The sequence below is a fragment of the Lithobates pipiens genome, unplaced genomic scaffold (genome assembly GCF_037356315.1).
Source record: "Lithobates pipiens isolate NorthernLeopardFrog02 unplaced genomic scaffold, aLitPip1_a1.2 Scaffold_13, whole genome shotgun sequence".
In the NCBI taxonomy this organism is placed as follows: Eukaryota; Metazoa; Chordata; class Amphibia; order Anura; family Ranidae; genus Lithobates; species Lithobates pipiens.
Window position 1 is genome coordinate 219,060,592 of NW_027507718.1, and position 20,034 is coordinate 219,080,625.

General features: G+C 41.9%; 1 protein-coding gene across 1 annotated transcript in view; it reads left to right on the top strand.

Moving 5' to 3' along the window:
- The window catches only part of LOC143974633 (uncharacterized), a 324,397-nt gene that overhangs the window by 3,729 nt on the left and 300,634 nt on the right, over positions 1–20,034 (top strand). The window lies entirely within an intron of this gene.

Here is a 20,034-nt window from a genome sequence, read left to right on the forward strand (position 1 = left end):
TAACTGATCCAGTTGTGGTGAGATAGCTTTAAATTACAGTTCCAGTAATTTGGCAGACAGTGACTCGATCTAAATTACATCTTGCAGATCGTAGAAAGCTTTAATCCAAAACCGTGTGCAGATTATACACTACATGTGATGAATGGGGGCTGAAGCATGAAGAGGAAGGGTGGGACTAATTACAAAGAGCATCCACTAGCTTCGGAGTGAGGTAGGGACAAAATTAAGGCAAGTAAACAGACATGATACCCCTGCTGAACCAAACCCAGGGCAGTTTCCCTCAGGGCAGTTGTTCTCCTGGTAAAAAAATATGGGCTTAAGATCATATTTCTTATTTGAATTTTGAGGAGAGCAACAGTAGGACATGACTACCAAAAATGTTCCATTGTGACTCATTAATGAATGCTATAAAACAGTTTAAGAACAGAGAATAATAAATGGTCTGTATACATTATTATTAGTTTATTCTAACTGATGTTTCTGCTAGCATGGTCTGGAGGCTATCCTTACCAACTGATACAATGTAAAATGATCCCAGCACTCACACCAGCTAGCCAGCATAAGTACATAAAAAAATATGTATATACAGTTTTAGCAATTTGCATTTAAACAGTTTTTTTTTTTTGCATACATACTCTGCCTTGTCAAGCTCAAGCACCATCAGTAAAGTAGGGCCCCTAGCTTTAGGGGTAGCTCATTCTTCTTTGAAGGCCCATTCACACCAGCCCAATTCGCTACATTGTGTTAAAGAAATGCATGTTGTGTCTCGTGGCGACCGAACAGCTTATTTGCAGCATGGCTTTATTTTAGAGGTGACAGCACACCTTAACGCTACTGTGGGCAGGCAGCGTTAAAAGTATTCACCCATCAGCCAATGAGTAGTGACGTTGCATCCGTACACGTCACCCCTCCCATCCACCGCATGAGGATCTCAAGCTGGGAAGGCCTGCTGCGTAGCTGATGGGCGTGAGTGGGGCCTCATGTCTACATTTTGCCTAGGCCTCATGTCTAAGTTTTGCCTAAATCTTTCACAAAGCCTAGAGTCACCTCTGCTGCCGAGTGAGGGAAAGATGGCCCCCACTCAGCTCCATAGCATTTTTATTATTGCATTTTAGTGTAAATATGAGATCTGAAGTCTTTTTGACCCTAGATCTCATATTTAAGAGGTCCTGTCATGCTTTTTTTTTTTCTATTACATTCCTTGTAATGGGAATATAAGTGACCCATTTTTTTTTTAAAAGGACAGTGTCAAAATGAAAAGTAAAATAAATAATAATAATACATTTTTTTTTTAAAGTGCCTCTGTCCTAACGAGTTTGCGCGCAGAAGGGAACTCACACCTAAGCAGCAACCGCATATGAAAACTGTGTCCAAACCATACATGTGAAGTATCCCCGCGATCATTAGAGCGATAGCAATAATTCTATCCCTAGACCTCCTCTGTAACGCAAAACTGGTAACCTGTAGAAATTTTAAAATGTCGCCTATGGAGATTTTTAAGGGTAAAAGTTTGTCGCCATTCCATGAGCGGGCGCAATTTTGTGTATCATTTTGTGTGTGATATGTTGGGTATCAATTTACTCGGCGTAACATCATCTTTCATAATATAAATAATATTGTAGCTAACTTTACTGTTGTCTTATTTTTTAATTCAAAAAAGTGTATTTTATCCAAAAAAGTGCAAATACTGTGTGACAGAAAGTATTGCAAAGACCGCTATTTTATTTTCTAGGGTGTTAGAAAAAATATATATACGGTTTGGGGGCTCTAAATAATTTGCTAGCAAAAAAAAAAAACGATTTTAACTTGTAAACACTCGTCTGGTATGGATTTTGGGGGGACCCCATGCCATTTTTTTTTTTTAAATTGGGGTTGGGTACCCCTTAAAATCCATGCCATGGCAATTGCTGGCATTCTTTATCTTTATATGTATCTGTCAGTGGGGGAGCTGAGAGATGATGACTCGTGGTTGTTTAACAACCAGCTATTTCTTCACACAGAATTAGAATCGGTCGTTTTTTGACCAGTTAATGTTTTATTTTCCTGAAAAGTTGGAATTCGTTAGAAAATGCATGAAAAAAAACAAATTTTTGTGGATTTCAATGAAACTCGTTACTAATCATTACTATTTAATTTGGAGATTCAGGTACATCCGAATCTCCGAATAACCAAAAATTTGTCCGAACAACTTCGGACCAAAACGAATTGGACAAGTCTAGTAAGGACAGAGCCCCAATTGTTAGGGACAGAGTAGGAATAGCAATAGAGAAGGGTTCCTGATGAGAAGGAAAGACAAATGTCCCACCCCCTTACAAATAAGAGCCAGTTCACACTGGGGCAACTTGTCAGGCGACTTAGCCGACCTGACAAGTTGCGTTCCGTTCTGTACAATGGAACTGTTCTAATAGGAGTGACTGTACTACTTTGGGGGTGACTTGAGGCGACTTGCATTGACTTCTATATAGAAGTCGTTTTGCAAGTCGCCGCTGCTGTCGTGTGCAGGTCACCTGAGGCAGTCGTGCTGCAAGTTGTGCTGCGTCATTGTGAACCAGCTCTAAAGGTGAAAAAATAAATGCACACAAATGCACTTTAAACCCTTGTACACAAGGATATTCCGACGGAAAATGTCCGATCGGACCGTGTTGTCGGATAATCCGACTGTGTGTGAGCTCCATTGGACTGTTTCCGTCGGAATATCCAACGGACAAAGTTTTAGAGCTAGGCTATAAAACTTTCCGACAACATGATCCGATCGGACTTTGTCCAATTATGTGTAGAGAATTCCGATCGGACAAAGTGCCACGCATGCTCAGATCAAATTCCTAGACCAAAGCTATTGGCTACTAGCCTGAACGTAGTCCAGTCGTAAAACAAAATAACATCATCACGTTACGTACGATCGGATTTTCCGACAACTTTGTCTGACTTTTTCTGACCGTGTGTATGCAACCCGAGTTTCGGACAAAATCCGACGGATTTTGTTGTCAGAATGACAGTGTGTAGAAGGGCTAAAAGCACACATGTTGAAATCTAAGCTTAGTTAAAAAAATGTAAAACAGCATCAAGAGTGCCTGACTATGCAAGCTCTTTCCACCCAGTTCATCCATTCATGGAAGCCCTAAATACAGCTTCTATGAATGAAACATGATCTATGAATGGAGGACAGGCGGATGATTGAAAGGTCCACCATTTCCATTCATAGATTATGTTTCATTCATAAAAACTATAATACAGCTTCTATGAATGGATGGAGAGGGCAGACATAGTTAGGCACTCTTGATGCATGCCTGTCACAGCTGCATTGGCTCTATTAACCCCTGCCACACCGGAAGATTACGAAAGAAGTAATTGGGGGAGGGGGTCATCAGAGCATAACAATTTCTACTAAACCAGAAGAGAGCAGCACAGGGAACACATCACAATTAAGGTAAGTAATATCCCTTGCGCTGATTTTTAATTTTTCATTTCATCTAAACTTAGGCTTTAAGTGCATGTATAAATGTATGCAGTAACCTTCTCAATATGTGTGCTCCTTTCTTCTACGTCCCAGTGGTAAATAAATAATAATATGCTTACAACAAATCTCAGCACATTAAAAGTATATATTTGAATCAGGGATTTTCCGAAGTGTGTGTCTGTCTTTTACCGCACTGTATACTTAATGGCCCGTGTAACTCTTGTAAAATTCTCCCAATTTCCCTGCCCTGACACAAACTAATGAGCTGCATATGACTATTCACAGCTATTTTGGAGTTCTTACTGGTAATCCATGCGTGCAGTGAATGTTATTGCTGGTAAATGAGCTGTTCATGCAATTATGAATATTCATAACTGCTTTCATGAAAGCAATTTCACACGGTTTTTGTAAAGTAAAGTTACATTCATAATATTTCTGTAACTTTGATGCACAATTAGTTTTTTTTTATACACACATATGTGTAGCCACCTTGCCCTAAGGAGCAAGGACTCTATAAATTAAGAGGTGCTGTAATCAAACTTTGTTTACCTGACTGCTGTTAGAGCCCTGGCAATAGTGCAAGAAGGTATCTGAGTGGAACACATAAATGTTAGGGATAAGCTGACAAGGGATCCCTGTAATGTCATAGGTCAAATACAGTATGGGGACCATGAGATGTCATTCAGCATGAGTGAAGTGATGGGAATGAACATGTTGGTTGTTTTAATGGGCCAGCGGGCATTGTTCATTGTGATTCGTATGAATCTTCATCTCTGATTGACCTGTGTAGCCCGGTGCTTGGATAAACTGAGAGCAAGTTAGAACAGTGCTGAAGTTGCTCTCTACGTCTTCACTGAACTGATGCTGGATCTAGCACCACTGTATGCCTCCCACCAGCAAAGGGAGCAGTCAAGCCAAAGGAGCTCTAAATACTTGCATGCTGGCTGCATTGGACTGTGGAAGTTGAGGTCCTGAATGTGAGCCATGCTGTGGAATCTTATGGACTATTGAACTACATTACCCATAAGGAGGCAGTGTGAGAGAGGATGAAAGGTTGTATTTCCTGGGATGCAGACAAAGGAGCTTTCTCTTTTACTGCATGGAGACCAGAATGAGCAAACCTGCCTTTTTTGAGTGTGTGTCCATCTAAAACGTGTGATCTGAGGCACAGATTGGGTTCCTTTGTGCTGGGGATTAGAGGGAGAGTGGATCAGAGTGAGTAGAGGCTGAGGACTGAGCTATTGGTACACAGACCTTTGTTGCAGAGAGACTGGAGTGCTGTTTACCTGTGGTTTGAGGACTGGAGCCGTTGCAGGCAGATCTAGATAACATTTGAACAGTGGTACTGTTGCTGCCACACCACTGGGACTGGTGAAAGGGCACTTCTGCCATAGACCCTGTTGCTGCTAGTAGGGACTGTGCAAATAGAGACTTTACCACTGCATGTAGACTTTACTGGGACTGTATTTATGTGCACCACCCTAAAGACTGGGTCCCAATGTTAGCCGCCTGAAGAACAGTGAATTAGGGCAAAGGATTCTCTTGTTAGAAAGCTGCTTTATTGTAACTTATTTGCTGCCACAAGTAAGGGGAGACTTCTACAGTAAGATCTGGGGCTCAGCATATTTATTTTTAGAGTGCACTCTAACAGCATAGTATACTGGTTGCAGGAAAGTATTGTTCACCATTATACTGATTATCATTCATGCCTATTGCTTTGTGCAAATTTGTAGGTTACCAGGTATAGATTACTCCTGCTACCTAGAACTCCACACCAACCTGCTACAAGTTAGTGATCATATTATCTAGAGAGTTGTGTTTGACTTACATTCTATATGTACAAATTGTCACCTACTTAAATTTTTTACAATATAGCATGTTTCTTTATTCCTAATGATTATTGGTGTTTGGTGTTTAACAATTCTGGTGTTTGCTTCCTGACACTGAATTATAGGTGTGTGCCAAATATTTATCTTTGTGCTATCAATAGTATTGCAGTTTCCACTTGCTTAACCTGGTGTGTCAGAGGGGTTGAGGTCATTAACCAAGTCGAGACAAAGAGCAGAGAGCCCAATCTACCGAGCGTCTCATTCAGGGATTGTGCTACACATGATTGACAGTTGATTTATATTGTGGGATTGTGTATGTGTCTTTTTATTTATTTTTCACTTTTTTATGTACTATGTACCTCTTATTCATATGGGTGGCCAGTGTCTGTGGGCCCCTTTATTGATTCCAGATACCGATAAGCCCCCACCCACAAACACCCATAACCACTGGCCAGGGTTGTGAGGAAGAGGCTCTTGTCCTCATCAACATGAAGAAAAGGTTCTTTGCCGGGGGTTATTTTTAACATTTGGCTCCAATTGACTTTAACCTCCCTGACGGTAATCCTGAGTGTGGCTCGGGGGGAAATTTTCAATACCAAAAGTGGTAACCCCAAGCCAATCTCAGGATTGCATCGTAGGATCCAGGCAAAGTTTGTACCTTGTCCCCAGGATCCTCCAATGTCTCCCCGCTGTGTGTGCCGGCTGTGTACTCTGCTCAATCTATTACAGTGTCAGGGCTCCGTTCCCTGTGAGCATCACGCATGGGGACAAAGCCCGGTGCCAAATTCAAAAAGTGAAAAACACATAACACATATAGTACACTGTAATGTTACAGATTACATTACTGTATCAAATAATTTTGCATCCCTTTTGTCCCTAATGATTTTTCCAGTGCCCTGCATGCAGTTTTATATTATATATACTGCACTGTTCTTTCTGCCTGGAAACTGGAGATTGTCTATAGCAACCAAAAAGTGTCCCTTTACATCAAAAGCGGTTTTAGACCAGCTAGAAAACAGCAATAATAATAAATTAGAATCACTTGCAGAATTGAGCAATAGTGATTTGCGGGGAAATTCATCATCAAACACTGAAAGTGACGACAGCGACAATTCTGCAACTTTCAGTGTTTATGATTTGATTACATTATTGAATACATTTTATTATTATCATATCATTATTTGTTATAATTATTTATAGTTATTTATTATATTATAATTTATGATTTCGTTTTTCAAACTCTATCATGCCTGGGATATCTACTAGACTCTTGTTTGGACAGATTAAAGAGTGTTATTGCTAAGAATTACAGGCCTACAATATAAAATGCCAAATTTCTATGCAAAACAATGTACCGCTTTGAGCATCAAAAATCTGACGTAATCCTACCACCAGGGAGGTTAAAGGGGTTCTGTTTCATTATGTAAATTTTACTGTATAATTTCTGCAAACCTGTTTCAAACCGAACCCCAGTACATTCAGTTCATCCCCAATAAAGAGGGTTGTAGACATTATTTAGGATTCCTTCTTTCCCCTATGCTACAAATATTGGTGTGGTTGACACATTTATGTACCTTTTGGGAACAGGTAAATTAATTTCTAGCATGGAGGGCATGGCAACTTTGGACACACCATCCTTGGTGCATGTTTTGCCCCTTACTAGCTGGAACACTGTTAACGCTGCAGCTGACAGCGTCCTAGAAATGGATGACCAATCCCTGGCCTCATTCAGCTTTCCTGACCTTATTTTGATAAATAATGTCAGTCAACATCCTACATTTTGTTTACTTTCAGCTGTTGGCAGGATAATCTCCTAGTTGGCAGCTGAATAGGGACAGGGATGCATCACAGGTTGTAAGGATGCCAGCGTCCTACCAACTCACGAGTCATGTTAATGACAGCATCCCACCACATATGCCCAAATCTGAGCATTGTCATCTCTCTTTACTCAAGTTGGTCCTAATCATGGCCAGTTTGCTTAACTGCAAACTGGCAGTAATTATTTTAGAATCTGCAGCCACAGTGACAGATTCCTAAAAGTGGCAGTAGTAAGAACTAGCTGAATCTGGCACACGTGTCTATTCTGGTACCAAAACTGGCGCTTTCATGAATTAGGCGCAGGCCATGTGAAAGGGGCCATAAGGCCATAAAAGTGTTATTATTGCTTTGTTGAATAACCACAAATAATGGTGAGTTAGCACATGGAGGTTTATTGTCAGTGGCGTAGGCTGGGAAATATATAAAGATTTGAGCTGACCTTGTGAGCTCATCTCTTGCCTCCCAGGGTTTGCCGGGGGGGGGGGGTGTGATGCTTCTTTCTGACTTCCCAGGCCTGCTACTTGGGGAGGCAACACTTGTGCTTTAACCACTTGCCGACCAGCCACCGTAGTTATACTGTGGCAGGTTGGCTCGGCTGCGCAAATCACCGTAGGTATACATCGGCCTCATACATGGCGATCTGTGGGCGAGCCCATTGGCCAGCAGGGGAGCCAATCAGCGGGATCGGTGGACTCGATGTCCACCAGCCGCCCGTAATCGTTCCCCACAGAAACAGAATGGGGATCTGCCTGTGTTCTGACAGGGGATCACACAGAGATCCTGTCTTTCTGCTATGCAGGAAGATGGATCTGTGTGTTGTCCCAAGCAGCCGATCCCCCTTACAGTTAGTAAACACAGGGAACACAGTTAACTCTTTGATTGCACCTGATGTTAACCCCTTCTCTGCCAGTGTCATTAGTACAATGTCAGTGCATATTTTTAATTTTTTTTTATGTCACTGGTTCCCAAAAAAGCGTCAAACATGTCAGTTAGGTGTCCGATCTGTCCGCAGCAATGTCGCAGTGCCACTAAAAAAGGATATAAATTATACTTGGGTACAGTGTTGCGCGACCGCGCAATTGTCAGCTAAAATAATGCAGTACCGTATCGCAAAAAATGGCCTGGTCATTAGGGGGTAAAGCCTTCTGGAGCTGAAGTGGTTAAGGAACGAGGCCTCTGTCTCAGGGTTGAAACTTCCTCTCCCTTACTGGAGGAGTTGCCACAGAAGAAGGGAAGCTAAGTGAATTCTGGAAAGAAAGTAATTTAATCAGTTGGCATACATGTATTGGTGAATGGTGTGGGGCAGCTGTGGGACCTTTTACATCTAGACAGGCTAGGAGGGCCCATTAACCTCAGTGGCTCCTTAGGGGGAGGCGCAATTCTTTCATGAATTAGGCGCAGGCCATGTAAAAGGGGCCATAAAAGTGTTATTATTTCTTTGTTGAATTACTGCAAATAATGGGGAGTTAGCACATATGTAGCACTTGCCTAAGTGCCTAACCACAGCACCTAGTCATTCAATGTTTAAAGGGTTTAAAGAGGTGAGCACATACCTTGAGTATGAAAACAGTACAGAGTAAGATTGGTGTAACCCCTTCCCTAACTCAGCAGTACCTTCTAAATACTACTACTCACTTTAACTCAGCTCAGTACAGTGTCTTTAGAAATGGTCCCTGGCCACCATGCCTGGCACAACAGCTCATTGTTCTTGGACATAATCAATGTGGGGGTCCCTGAGAAAATAGTCAGCAACAAATTGTCCTTCAAAATGTTATCAGCCTATGCCCTTGCAAGTACCACTCTTCCCTCTTACCTGTTCAGACCCTTGGGTCTGGTATGGATTTTATGTTGGAACCCGATACAAAAAGCAAGAAAAAAAATGTAAGCAAAAGTCTACACCTTACCCTTATTCAGCCTGGTAGGACAGGGGGGGGGGGGGGTAGTGCATGCACACCCCCTTCTCAACCATACCCATGTTGATGAGGATAAGGGCCTCTTCCTCACAACCCTGGAATTTGGAAGCTCCCACAATGTACTGTACATCCATTAATCATGCATATTATCCAGCAATGCAGATCCACATCAGTTATGATGCGCAAAATCCACTGTCCACTGACACATCTGGTACCATCGTATGACTCAGCAGGATGATATGACTGACAACGTATGTACATTATGGAACAGTTTTGGGGTTTTCTTTTTTTTTAAGAACTGCTCAAAACTGTGTCTGTGTGTTTTATACATTACATTGTTTTGTGAATGATAATTCACAATATATATATTACTGGGTATTAACATTTATAGGTTAAGTTGATCCAGTGAAAATCTGAATGCCTCTCAAGGGATCATGAAGGAATGTTTTCCCCTGCTGTAGCAAATTGGATCCTGTTTTTCTGGGATTTTTCTCTGGATCAACTGTGGGTATAGGATTGTGTATATGGGATTGTATGATATTATTTTTCATTTATTTATTTATTTTTATGGTTGAACTAGATGGACTTGTGTCTATTTTTCAACCTGACTAACTATGTAAAGATGTAACTATGTAATGAGTAGTGGTACTATGTACCCCTTACTTAATCACATAGGGAGGTAGCAGTATCCTATTGTGGGGGCTTTCAGATTTCAAAACGTTCCCTGGCTGCAGACCCCCACAACCATTGGGCCAATGTTCTGGGTAATTATCTCTGGTCTTCATCAACATGGGAACAAGGTGCTTTGCCAAGGGGTCACCCTTATCTTAAACCTAGTACACACTAGTAGTTTATTTAGTTCAACCCAGCAGGTCTGAATAAAAAAAACTGACAGCTGCTATACTAACGATGCAATGTTAAGCCCCAAAAACACTATCAGATTTTTTGCTGATTTTTGTCTTCGAATTTACCAAAACCATGTAGTGTAAGGGCCTGCCTGATTGCATACACATTCAAACTCCTAAGGTTTGACCTCATATTATATGGTTTTGGTAAATCTGAAGGAAAAAATCAGCAGAAAATCTGATGGTGTGTATGGGGCTTTAGTACAGCAATCTCCCCTGCTGTGCTATTGTGTTCTGACAGGGTCCCCCCTTCACTAGAACACTCCAATCAGCGCTTTCAGCCATTGGCTGAGAGCGCTAAACGAGAGCTAATTGTCAGACCTTTTTCGGTCATGCCACATCGACAGAAGCTGGCCAAACGGCCAGCTTCTGTGCGACGAGCTGCAGTGCACATGGGCCGAATGTCGGACCATTTCTATTGAACCAACCAATGCCAGCGGCCATTCGGTTGTGTGTATTATCCTTTATCAGTACCCTTTACTATTAAAAATGTATAAAAACAGTTAAATTACAGCATAGGTGATATTAGAAATTATTAATTATTATTATTAATTATTAAATTATTATTTAATTGATTATTGAACTGATTTTTTACTCAAGGTAGCTGATTTACTAGAGGCAGATAGGTTGTTCACTTTGAAAGGGAATTTTCCCCAGCACTTAGTAAATGCAGTGAAGTTTCACTTTGCAAAGAATATCCAATCCCATGCAAAAACAATAAAAAAAACAAAAAAGAAATATCATTTTCTTCTTGCTCATGACTGGATAATGTTAGTAAGCAGAGATTCCCTATTCATTAAGCTTTGTGGCAAATTCTCTTCCAAGGTGAACAGTCTATTAAAAAGTGCAAGCAACTTTGAAGAGAATAGGAATCCATATTTCATTCTCTCAGTTGTAGAAGTAATGCAGAACTGTCGCTGCTCGTGAGTGCAGATCTATGAGTTACGAAAGAATGTGCAGAAGTCGGAATTTTGTGGAGCTAGTTCTGCACTGGTTTTACTCTTGATTTTGTGACACTGGTACTTGATAAATACGCCCTGTGTTCCCCATTATCAGGTTAATAATAGACATGTGTGATTAGTTTCATACGAAATGAAAATTCGTACGAATTTCCGGAAATTCGTACATTCGTACAAATCCGAAATGCTAATTTTTATGCATACAAATTCCGTACGAAATTTTGTTTACAAATTTCGGATCCAAATTCATAATGAAAATTCGTAATTAACAAAAAGTTAACAAACTTAAAAGTTAAAAACCCAGTCAGCACAGCACAGGGATGGTGGGCACCCCTCATAATGATAAATTCATCATAACGAAAATTTGTAATTGTTATGAAAAGTTAATGAACCTAAAGGGTGTACACTCAGACCCGGGAACTCAGCACAGGGATGGTGGGAACGCCTCATAATGGACACACAGCAGGTGTACAGGCCTGGGAACTCAGCATAGGGATGGTGGGAACCCTATGGGAATTTCTATGCTTACGAATTTCATACAAAATACAAAATTTCGTTAACGAATTTCGGATCCAAATGAACAGAAACATGACTGGTGTTTTGTTCACCAATCAGAGGAAGTCAGCACAGAGATGGTGGGAACCCCTCATAATGATAAATTCATCATAGCGCACATTCGTAATTGTTACGATAAGTTAACAAACCTAAAAGTTAAAAACCCAGGAAGTCAGCACAGCACAGGGATTGTGGGAACCCCTCATAATGATAAATTCATCATAACGAACTTTCGTTATTTTAACAAAAAGTTTATGAATCTAACAAAATGTTTTCGTACGGAACGAAACAAATATTTTGACGCCGTCCATGCCTAGTTAATAATCAAATACCTCTCAGGCTTATACTTTAGATTGCTGTACACAATGTATTGGCTGCCTTTTTACGGCCCATTTTACATTCAGGAAAACCCATCTTCAGTGCCACCTACATGTACCATAGCTGGCAAGTTTTCTTCTATAATAATAAACAATTCACAAGTATGAATTAGAGCAGTACTTGTCTCCATATAGCAAATTGGTCATTTCATTTAAATAGTGCATAAAATCCAATCAGTTTATCAGCAACTCTATGCATAATAATAATCCTCAATTTTCATTTCACAATAAATGTAAAACAAAAATGTATTGCTTGAATTCACTGTTGTGTAGTATTGTATGCGCTCGGCCACCAAGTGACTACAACAAAACCCCACTGTTTCATAACATTTGTTATTTGGAGGTATAAATAATGCAAAATGCTCTTTCAGTCCTAAACAGGAACAGCTTGTAGAATCTGCTAAACCTAATTAATTTCAGCTTTAGGGATTTTACCAGTTGCTCAGATCCAGTGATATTTCTCTTGGGATTAGTTCAACTGTTTGCTTGTATTTTGGAAAAATACTTTCCATCAACAGAAACAAAGAAACTGAAAATAACCTTTAATAACAAAGCACTATCCTTTTAGGCAAAATGAAAGATGCAAAAGCAAACAATTATGTAATGCTAATTCTCTTTGTTTTCTGCTATAATGAAAACTATAGAAAACATTATTTTGTTTTTGTCTTTCATCCCTTGGCAGAGATGGACAAGCTTTGATCCTCTGGCAGTTGCTAAACTACATCTCCCATGATGCCTGGCTACTGTTTGTGTACATCTCTAAGCCCTTGTACACACGGTCGGAGAATCCGTCGGAATGTGTCCTATCGGACCATTTTGTCAGATAATCCGACTGTGTGTGGTATGCATCGGACTGATTCCGTCCGAATATCCGTCGGACCAAATTTTCCAACATGTTGGAAATATTTCCCGACCAACTAGGCCGGTTGGACATACTCTGATCGTGTGTAGAGAATTTTGATCGGACCAAGTGCCACGCATGCTCACATTCAAATTCCGACACGGAAGTGCTCGTTCAGGTAAAACTACTGCTCGTAATCGATATAGCACATTAGTCACGCTGCAATGTTAAAAATTCATTCATCAAGCGCATTCTCTTGTTCTTTACAATGCTGCAAGAACGAACTTCTTTTGATGCTCATAGTCACACACACTTCTCCCGAACGGATTTCATTACTCTTTTTTTAACCATTTCAGCAATACAATTTTAGTTTGCGTCACATCTACACAATTTTAGATTAGGTTTTTTCTTTTTTGGATGTTTTTTTTGTGTGATTCCCTAAAAATCTCCTTTAAAGACAGTTTGCTCATTTCTCAATTTTTTTTTATTTTTTGTGTGTAAACTTACAACAACAACATTATTCTATTTTTTATATTTTGTTTTTCTTTTTTAATCTACAGGAGGTTGTTTAGTGTCGTTACCCCTTGTTATTTATTTCACTTTGTTTTTTTGAAATGTACCTGCCTGCTCACAAATAAACTGGCCTTTTGGAAGGAAAACACATACGCAAGTATTTCTTCAAAACAAAAAATACCTTTATTTCGGTGTCAGTAACAGATAAAGAGGGAGGCAGCAATGTCAAAACTGGGGAGATTCGTGAAGCCTTGGGCCCCCGGGGCACACATCAGCTATTTAAACGCAAAAATTGGTGGCCTGAGGAATACATATCTGAGGGAGATAAGTCTGGTCCTGAAGTCCATGAAACCCGGAACAGCAGCAGATGACATCTATGTTCCCAGGCTGTGGTACTACAACAGGCTGCATCTTCTGTCAGACCAGACTGAACCCAGGTCATCACTCTCTGGTCTTCCTTCCACGCTTCCTTCCAGGCTGTGGCTGTGGTGCTGGAGGTGTGGCAGAAGGAGGAGGAGGAGGAGCAGGGGCATGGGCCAAACGACACAAGTGTGTTTCTGGTGTCATTTGGCCCAACAGACCCGTGTTGAGGGTGTGGAGAATAACCTCCTCACACAAGATCTGTTGCCCCTGCTCCATTTTATCAAGCTTGCACGCAACCATGGCGGCAAAGGCCTCTTGGTAGGTGGGTTTGGCTTGGAGTGCCGCAGAAGCCTCACCAATCAGCCTCAGGGCCGACTCCTCAACATTCCCCCCCTTTCTCGCCCTTCTGCGTGGAAGGCGGAGGGGAGGGACCTGGCATTCAGTGAGGCTCCTTTGGCTGCCCACCGCCTGGCTGCTGCTTACCCCCGCCTCCTCCTGGCTGCCACTTTCCACAGCCATCTCCTGGCTGCTGCATTCCACACCCTCCTGGTCCTGGCTGAGTTCTTCCTGTGTATGAAAAAGGGACATCGTTTTAGTTTTTGGTGCATCAAACACACACAATTTTCACATCAACACTTTTGCAAATTGTTACCAATAGAAAAGACTATCATTCTGAGCCCAGCATTTTTCTTTCTTGTCCCAAAAGTTTTGGCCACTACTGTCTATTGATATGTGAAACACTTTATAAACTCAGCAATTAGGGAGCAAAAATCAAGTTAACATCATTCATTTTGACTACACAAATATGTACAACAATACTATACCTGGCTCAAGCTGGGCTCCTCCAGTTCTTCCTGAGTGGAAGGCCCAGGTTGGGCATTGGAAGACTCAGCGGGTGTGGAATGGAGCATAGGACGCGTGGAAGGAAGAGTAGAGAGTGATTCTCTGGCCTCAGCCTGGTCTGCCAGAAAATGCATCCTGTCATAATACCACAGGCTGGGGACATAAACGTCATTTGCTGAAGCTCCAGATTTCACGGACTTCAGCACCTTCTTCCTCTCCTTCAGATATGTACTCCTGAGGCTACCAATTTTCTTTTTTAAATATTTGACGTCTGCCCTGGGGACCACCGGCTTCACAAACTCAACCAGTTCCAACATTGCTGCCTGCCTCTTTTGTCTGTTACTATACAGAGGGTGTGTTGATTGCCACAGGATGGGCATGTCTCTGTATTTATCGATGAACAGAGGGAGGAAGCTATGGTCTTTAAACCCGTCCATAATGTCTGCAAGACACAACACAAGACAAACCCTAATGTCAGGCTAAATTCCACTAATGCAGGCCTCAGTCTAGAAGCAGTGTAGCCTAGTGATGTACCAAGTTCAAAATTTTACCTTCGTTTGCGCATTCGTCGCCTCAGCTTCTCCCTCTGTTCACAGATCGTACGGACGACACACGCGTGTTGCGTTTTATATACAGTGCGCATGCGTCAAACTCCGGCCGCCCCTGACGTTCTTTCCAGACTATTCCCCGCCCCTTCGCTTCTGGCGCAGTGGGGAGAGCACATGGCGGAGAGAACACAGGTGCGCACTAATAATTCCACTAACGAGGAGGAGGGTGAGGAAAGCCCGGAGCCTGAAACGTCCCGATCCAGGAACAGAATATTTAAGGCCTCAAATATGTCTTTTGGAGAGATGTTGGAGATTGGTGGACATATTGAACAGGACCGACTATGATGGGAAGTATGGACCTTACCCAAACTCAAATATCAGAAAGGCCAAGATCATGACTAAAGTTGTGAAGAGTCTTCTGCATAATTTTGGGGTACACCGATACATGGATCAACTGAGAAAACACTGGTCAGACCTGAAACTGAGGGAGCACGAGCAGTACATAAGGATCAAGCGTGTTCTTGACAAAAGTAAGTAGTTGTTGTGTGTTCATATGATTAATATTGCTTGCATACTGCTCCATGTGCTTTGAGTTCATGTTGTGCATTTTAAAATGGCCACTTTCAAGTTCATGGTTTCCTTCGTTCGTAGGAAACATCGTTCTTCCGGTAAGTATTCCAGCTGAACACAGTGTCCCCAATAATGTTATGACCTTGAAGCTCGGCCAAAATAAACACTTGAACAACACTTCCAAACAATGTTTCATATTGTTAATTCTGCCCTCTGTGTGCTAATTATTTATTTTTTTCCAATCTCATAGGGGAGAGAAGACTCAGCAAGTATGAGGACACCAGGGACCCCACCCCTCACAAAGAAGGACAACTTCCAAGAGCACAAACAGAGGAGCAGGAGGAGGAGGAGGAGGAAGGAGAGATCGTCGAGGTTGGGCAAATTGTCACCACAACAGGTGAGTGTGGGAGAACACAGCTTCCGGTAAGCTCATCAATGTATGTCACCATATTTATATTACATGGTGTTTTTTTTTTTTGCTTTGTTTTGTAGGTGATGTGGAAGAAGATTCCCGTTTTACCAGTGAAAGTGCCCAGATCGGGGAGATAATGGGGTGCAATCAGGATTGGGAACATATCCTGCAAAACATCAATGATGTAAATCACAAATTGAAGAACATCATTGATGTTTTGGGGAGAGTGTGAAACACCCAATACTAGATAGGGTCTTTTTTTTTTAATTTTCCAAACAAAATGTTGTATTTCTCAAAATTCTACATTTGGAAGATGCACAGAGTGTGTAAACATGCATTATCTCCCATCATGGGGGATCAATGTACGTGTTTTGTGTAAAGTGTCTGAGATGAAGGGGTTGCAGCCCCAAAGCATGTACATTGATCCCCCATGATGGGAGATAGCACATGTTGACACACTGTGTGCATCTTCCAAATTTGGATTCTTCAGGGGTGACACCCCATGTGATGAAGGCAATATCAGCCCAGTTTGTACATAAGCATGTCTGATATTGTCTTCACTTTTCAAAGTTGAACTTTGTAAGTTCCTGTGTTCTGTATTTTACAGTTAGATACATGCCTGTTTACCCAAAAACACCAAGTAACCCAAATTTTTATTAAACTCTGTTTTTGAAACACACAATTTCTTGGTTTGTTGTATAAACCTTTTCAAAACGCACATGTGAATGTGCTTGGATTAAAAAGTTAAATTATCAACAATGTGTGGCTTCCTTTTTCATGGCAACAAAAATGTATTTGGAGTACAATTTGAGTTTGTGCTGAGAAGGAGTGTGATTTACTAAAGGCAACTCCACTTTGCACTCCAAGTGCAGTTTCAGGTGTACTTTTGCAGTGCACTTGGAGGACATAGTGGATGTGCCTTTAATAAAAAAAACACCCACAGTGATGTGAAAATGTGAATAGGCGTAAGAAAAACGCGGAACCGTCTGGCCAGTATACCAAAAGTGTTCTCCACCACTCTTCGGGCTCTGGACAGGCGGAAATAAAAAATACTCTGGTCTGGGGTGAGGGTCCTCATGGGGAAAAGCCGCATCAGATGGTTCGCCAGGGCAAACGCCTCATCCACGACGAAGACGAACGGGAGTCTTCCTGATTCTCCTCTGGGGGTGGCAAGCCCAGACTGCCACTCTGGAGACGCCAGTAGAACTCAGTCCGTGCGAAGAATCCACCATAATGTAATCTTACAGATTACATTGCTGTATGTAATTATTTCACATCCCCTTTGTCCCTAGTGGTCTGCCCAGTGCCCTGCATGCAGTTTTATATTATAAAAACTGTTCTTTATGCCTGGAAACTGGAGATTGTCCATAGCAACCAAAACTGTCCCTTTACATCAAAATGATTTTAGACCAGCTAGAAAACAGCGATAATAAATTGGAATCACTCGCAGAATTGAGGGATAGCAATTTGTGGGGAGATCCGTCATCAAATATTGAAAAGTAATGACAGTGACAATTCTGAAACTGAGCAAATTTCTGTGTTTTTGATTTGATTACATTATTGAATAATTTTTATTATTGTTATATTACTATTTGGTATAATTATTTATAGTTATTTATTATATTATAATTTATGATTTCATTTTTCAAACTTTATCATACCCGGGATGTCTGCTAGACTCTGGTTTGGACAGATTTAAGTGAGTTATTGCTAAGAATTACAGGACTACAATATAAAACACCAACTTTTCATGCAAAATAATTGTACCGCTTTTAGCACCTAAAATCCGAAATAATCGTACCGCCAGGGAGGTTAATGATAATGGTGAACAGGACAAATAGGTGTTGATTTACTGAAGGAAAATAGACTGTGCACTTTTGCAAGTGCAGTTGCCCTCTGCAAGTGCAGTTGCTCCAGAGCTTATTAAATGCGGGGGAGCTCTGCTGACTTCCATCATCCAATCATGTGCAAGCAAAAATGCTGTTTTTAATTTTATTTTCCTTGACGGTGATTGGCTATTCTTTGTAATTTGAGGCTTTATCTCATTTACTAAGCTTTGGAGCAACTGCACTTTGCAAAGGGCACAGTCTATTTGCCTTTAGTAAATCAACCAAATAGAGAAGGTGAATCTACCTAATGAACGCACAGATGGCATTGAATGCTGATAGGGGTTCTAGTCTATCTCCTCCTATCCAAACCCCCCCAAAAAAGCTTTGCCTTTAGTTTTACTTTAAGAACAGTGCTGCATTGATATAATATGCCAATCTCCTGTGCTCACAGAGCCACGAGTGTCTTAAAGTGACCCTGTCTCTAGATGAAAAGTGCTGTTTGAGAGTAAAGACTTGCTTTGCTGGGAAACAAAAACCGGCACATCCCTGCTGACAGGACAGAGCTCTGTGTTGTTTACATAGACAGAGCTCTGTCCTGTTTTCCTCCTCGCTGATCAGCGGCCAATTGGCCAGTGTTCTGTGGAATAATGCAGATCGTCGGATAATGCTTCCAACCATCGGCACATGCACAGTAGTGACATCACTCCTGCTGATCAGCTGGCGTGACATCAACACTGTGCATGCACAGGTCGGCAGGGTCATTAGACGATGATCAGAAAAGCGTGAAGGCAGATTCTGCCTCGCTCTGTCTGTGAGTGGTGTGTTTGCTGTTTATAAGGCTCTTCATATTACTATTATTGTGTATATACAAGATGATGGAGTCGGATATATAATAGGACTCCCTAACCCATATGCCGCTCCAAACCAATGCCGCTCGTCCCGCTCTCCAGCAACAATGTACACAGGAGCAGGAAGAAAGGAGGTGACACAGACACTGTATGCTGGTCTGGGGACTGGAGGCAGAGAGTGTACTGTGTCGGCGGTGTATTTTAATGCTGGCTGCCTGTTGTACTCACCCTGCCGGCGGCCGCAATACTGAGCATGAGAGGTAATGTCATTACAGGGCGGCAATTAGCAATATTTCTCTTCTTATATACACACACAGACACACACACACACACACACACACACAGTGGTGTCACTAGGCAGCAGCATCAGAAGTGAGAATGAGGAGTCTTACTCAGGGCTAGTGTGGCACCGGCACATTCCGGCTGAAGAGCCCTGCCTGCAGGACCGTACGGCGTCCTCAAAATAGTGTCTCATCCCCCAGCGATGCTACTGTGAACACACACACAAAGACACACTGCATTTTCAGCGGCAGAGGGAGTCTGGGCATATAGAGGTAGCGGAGGGGCCGCCGAGCCTCGGCCACCCCTGCTCAAGGTGCTGCCTGGGTCCCATGGACCCACCGGGAGCCATGGTAGGGCCGGCCCTGACTGAAACACAGCACTCGCAGAGAGCAGAGAATCTGACTGTCAGATTCTGCCTCCACGCATTGCTGATCGTCGGATAATGCTTCAGATAATCTGCGCATGTGCAGTGTTGACGTCACATTAGCTGATCAGCTGGAGTGACATCACTACTGCACATGCACCGATTATCCGAGACATTATCCAACGATCTGCATTATTCAACAGAACACAGACACCCACTGATTGGCATGTACTGTGACTAATTACAGCACGGTCGGCAAGGCGGGTGCTCACGCTTATGCCCCCTACCTGAAAGTGCTGGATTACATATTAGATACATGATCCAGCACAGGATCTGCTGCCATACTCCTACGTGAGGTGGTCGGCAATCGGTTAAAGGAATCTTGTCATAAAAAATACTGTATGTTAGTTGTAGGTAGGCTGCCATTGCTCCTTCCAAAATTGCCCATAACTTGACTTCTAAAGTCAAGTTATTATTATTATTATTTAGGATGTATTTAGTGTCAACAGTTTGCGCAGCACTTTACAAAGGGACACAGTACAGCAACAATACAGTTCAATACAAGAAGGTTAGAAGGGCCCTGCTCTTGAGGGCTCATATGCTAACCTATCCTGAGGAGCAGGTGGGACAAAAGGTAATAACTGTGGGCAAAGAACGGATGGGAGGACTAAAAGATTCTGTTTTTAGCTGAAGGCAGGATAAGCTTCCCTGAAGAGATACGTTTTCAGGGATTGCCTAAAAGTGGACAAAGTAGGAGATAGCTGGACAGATTTGTGTAGAGAATTCCAGAGGATGGGAGAGGCTCTGG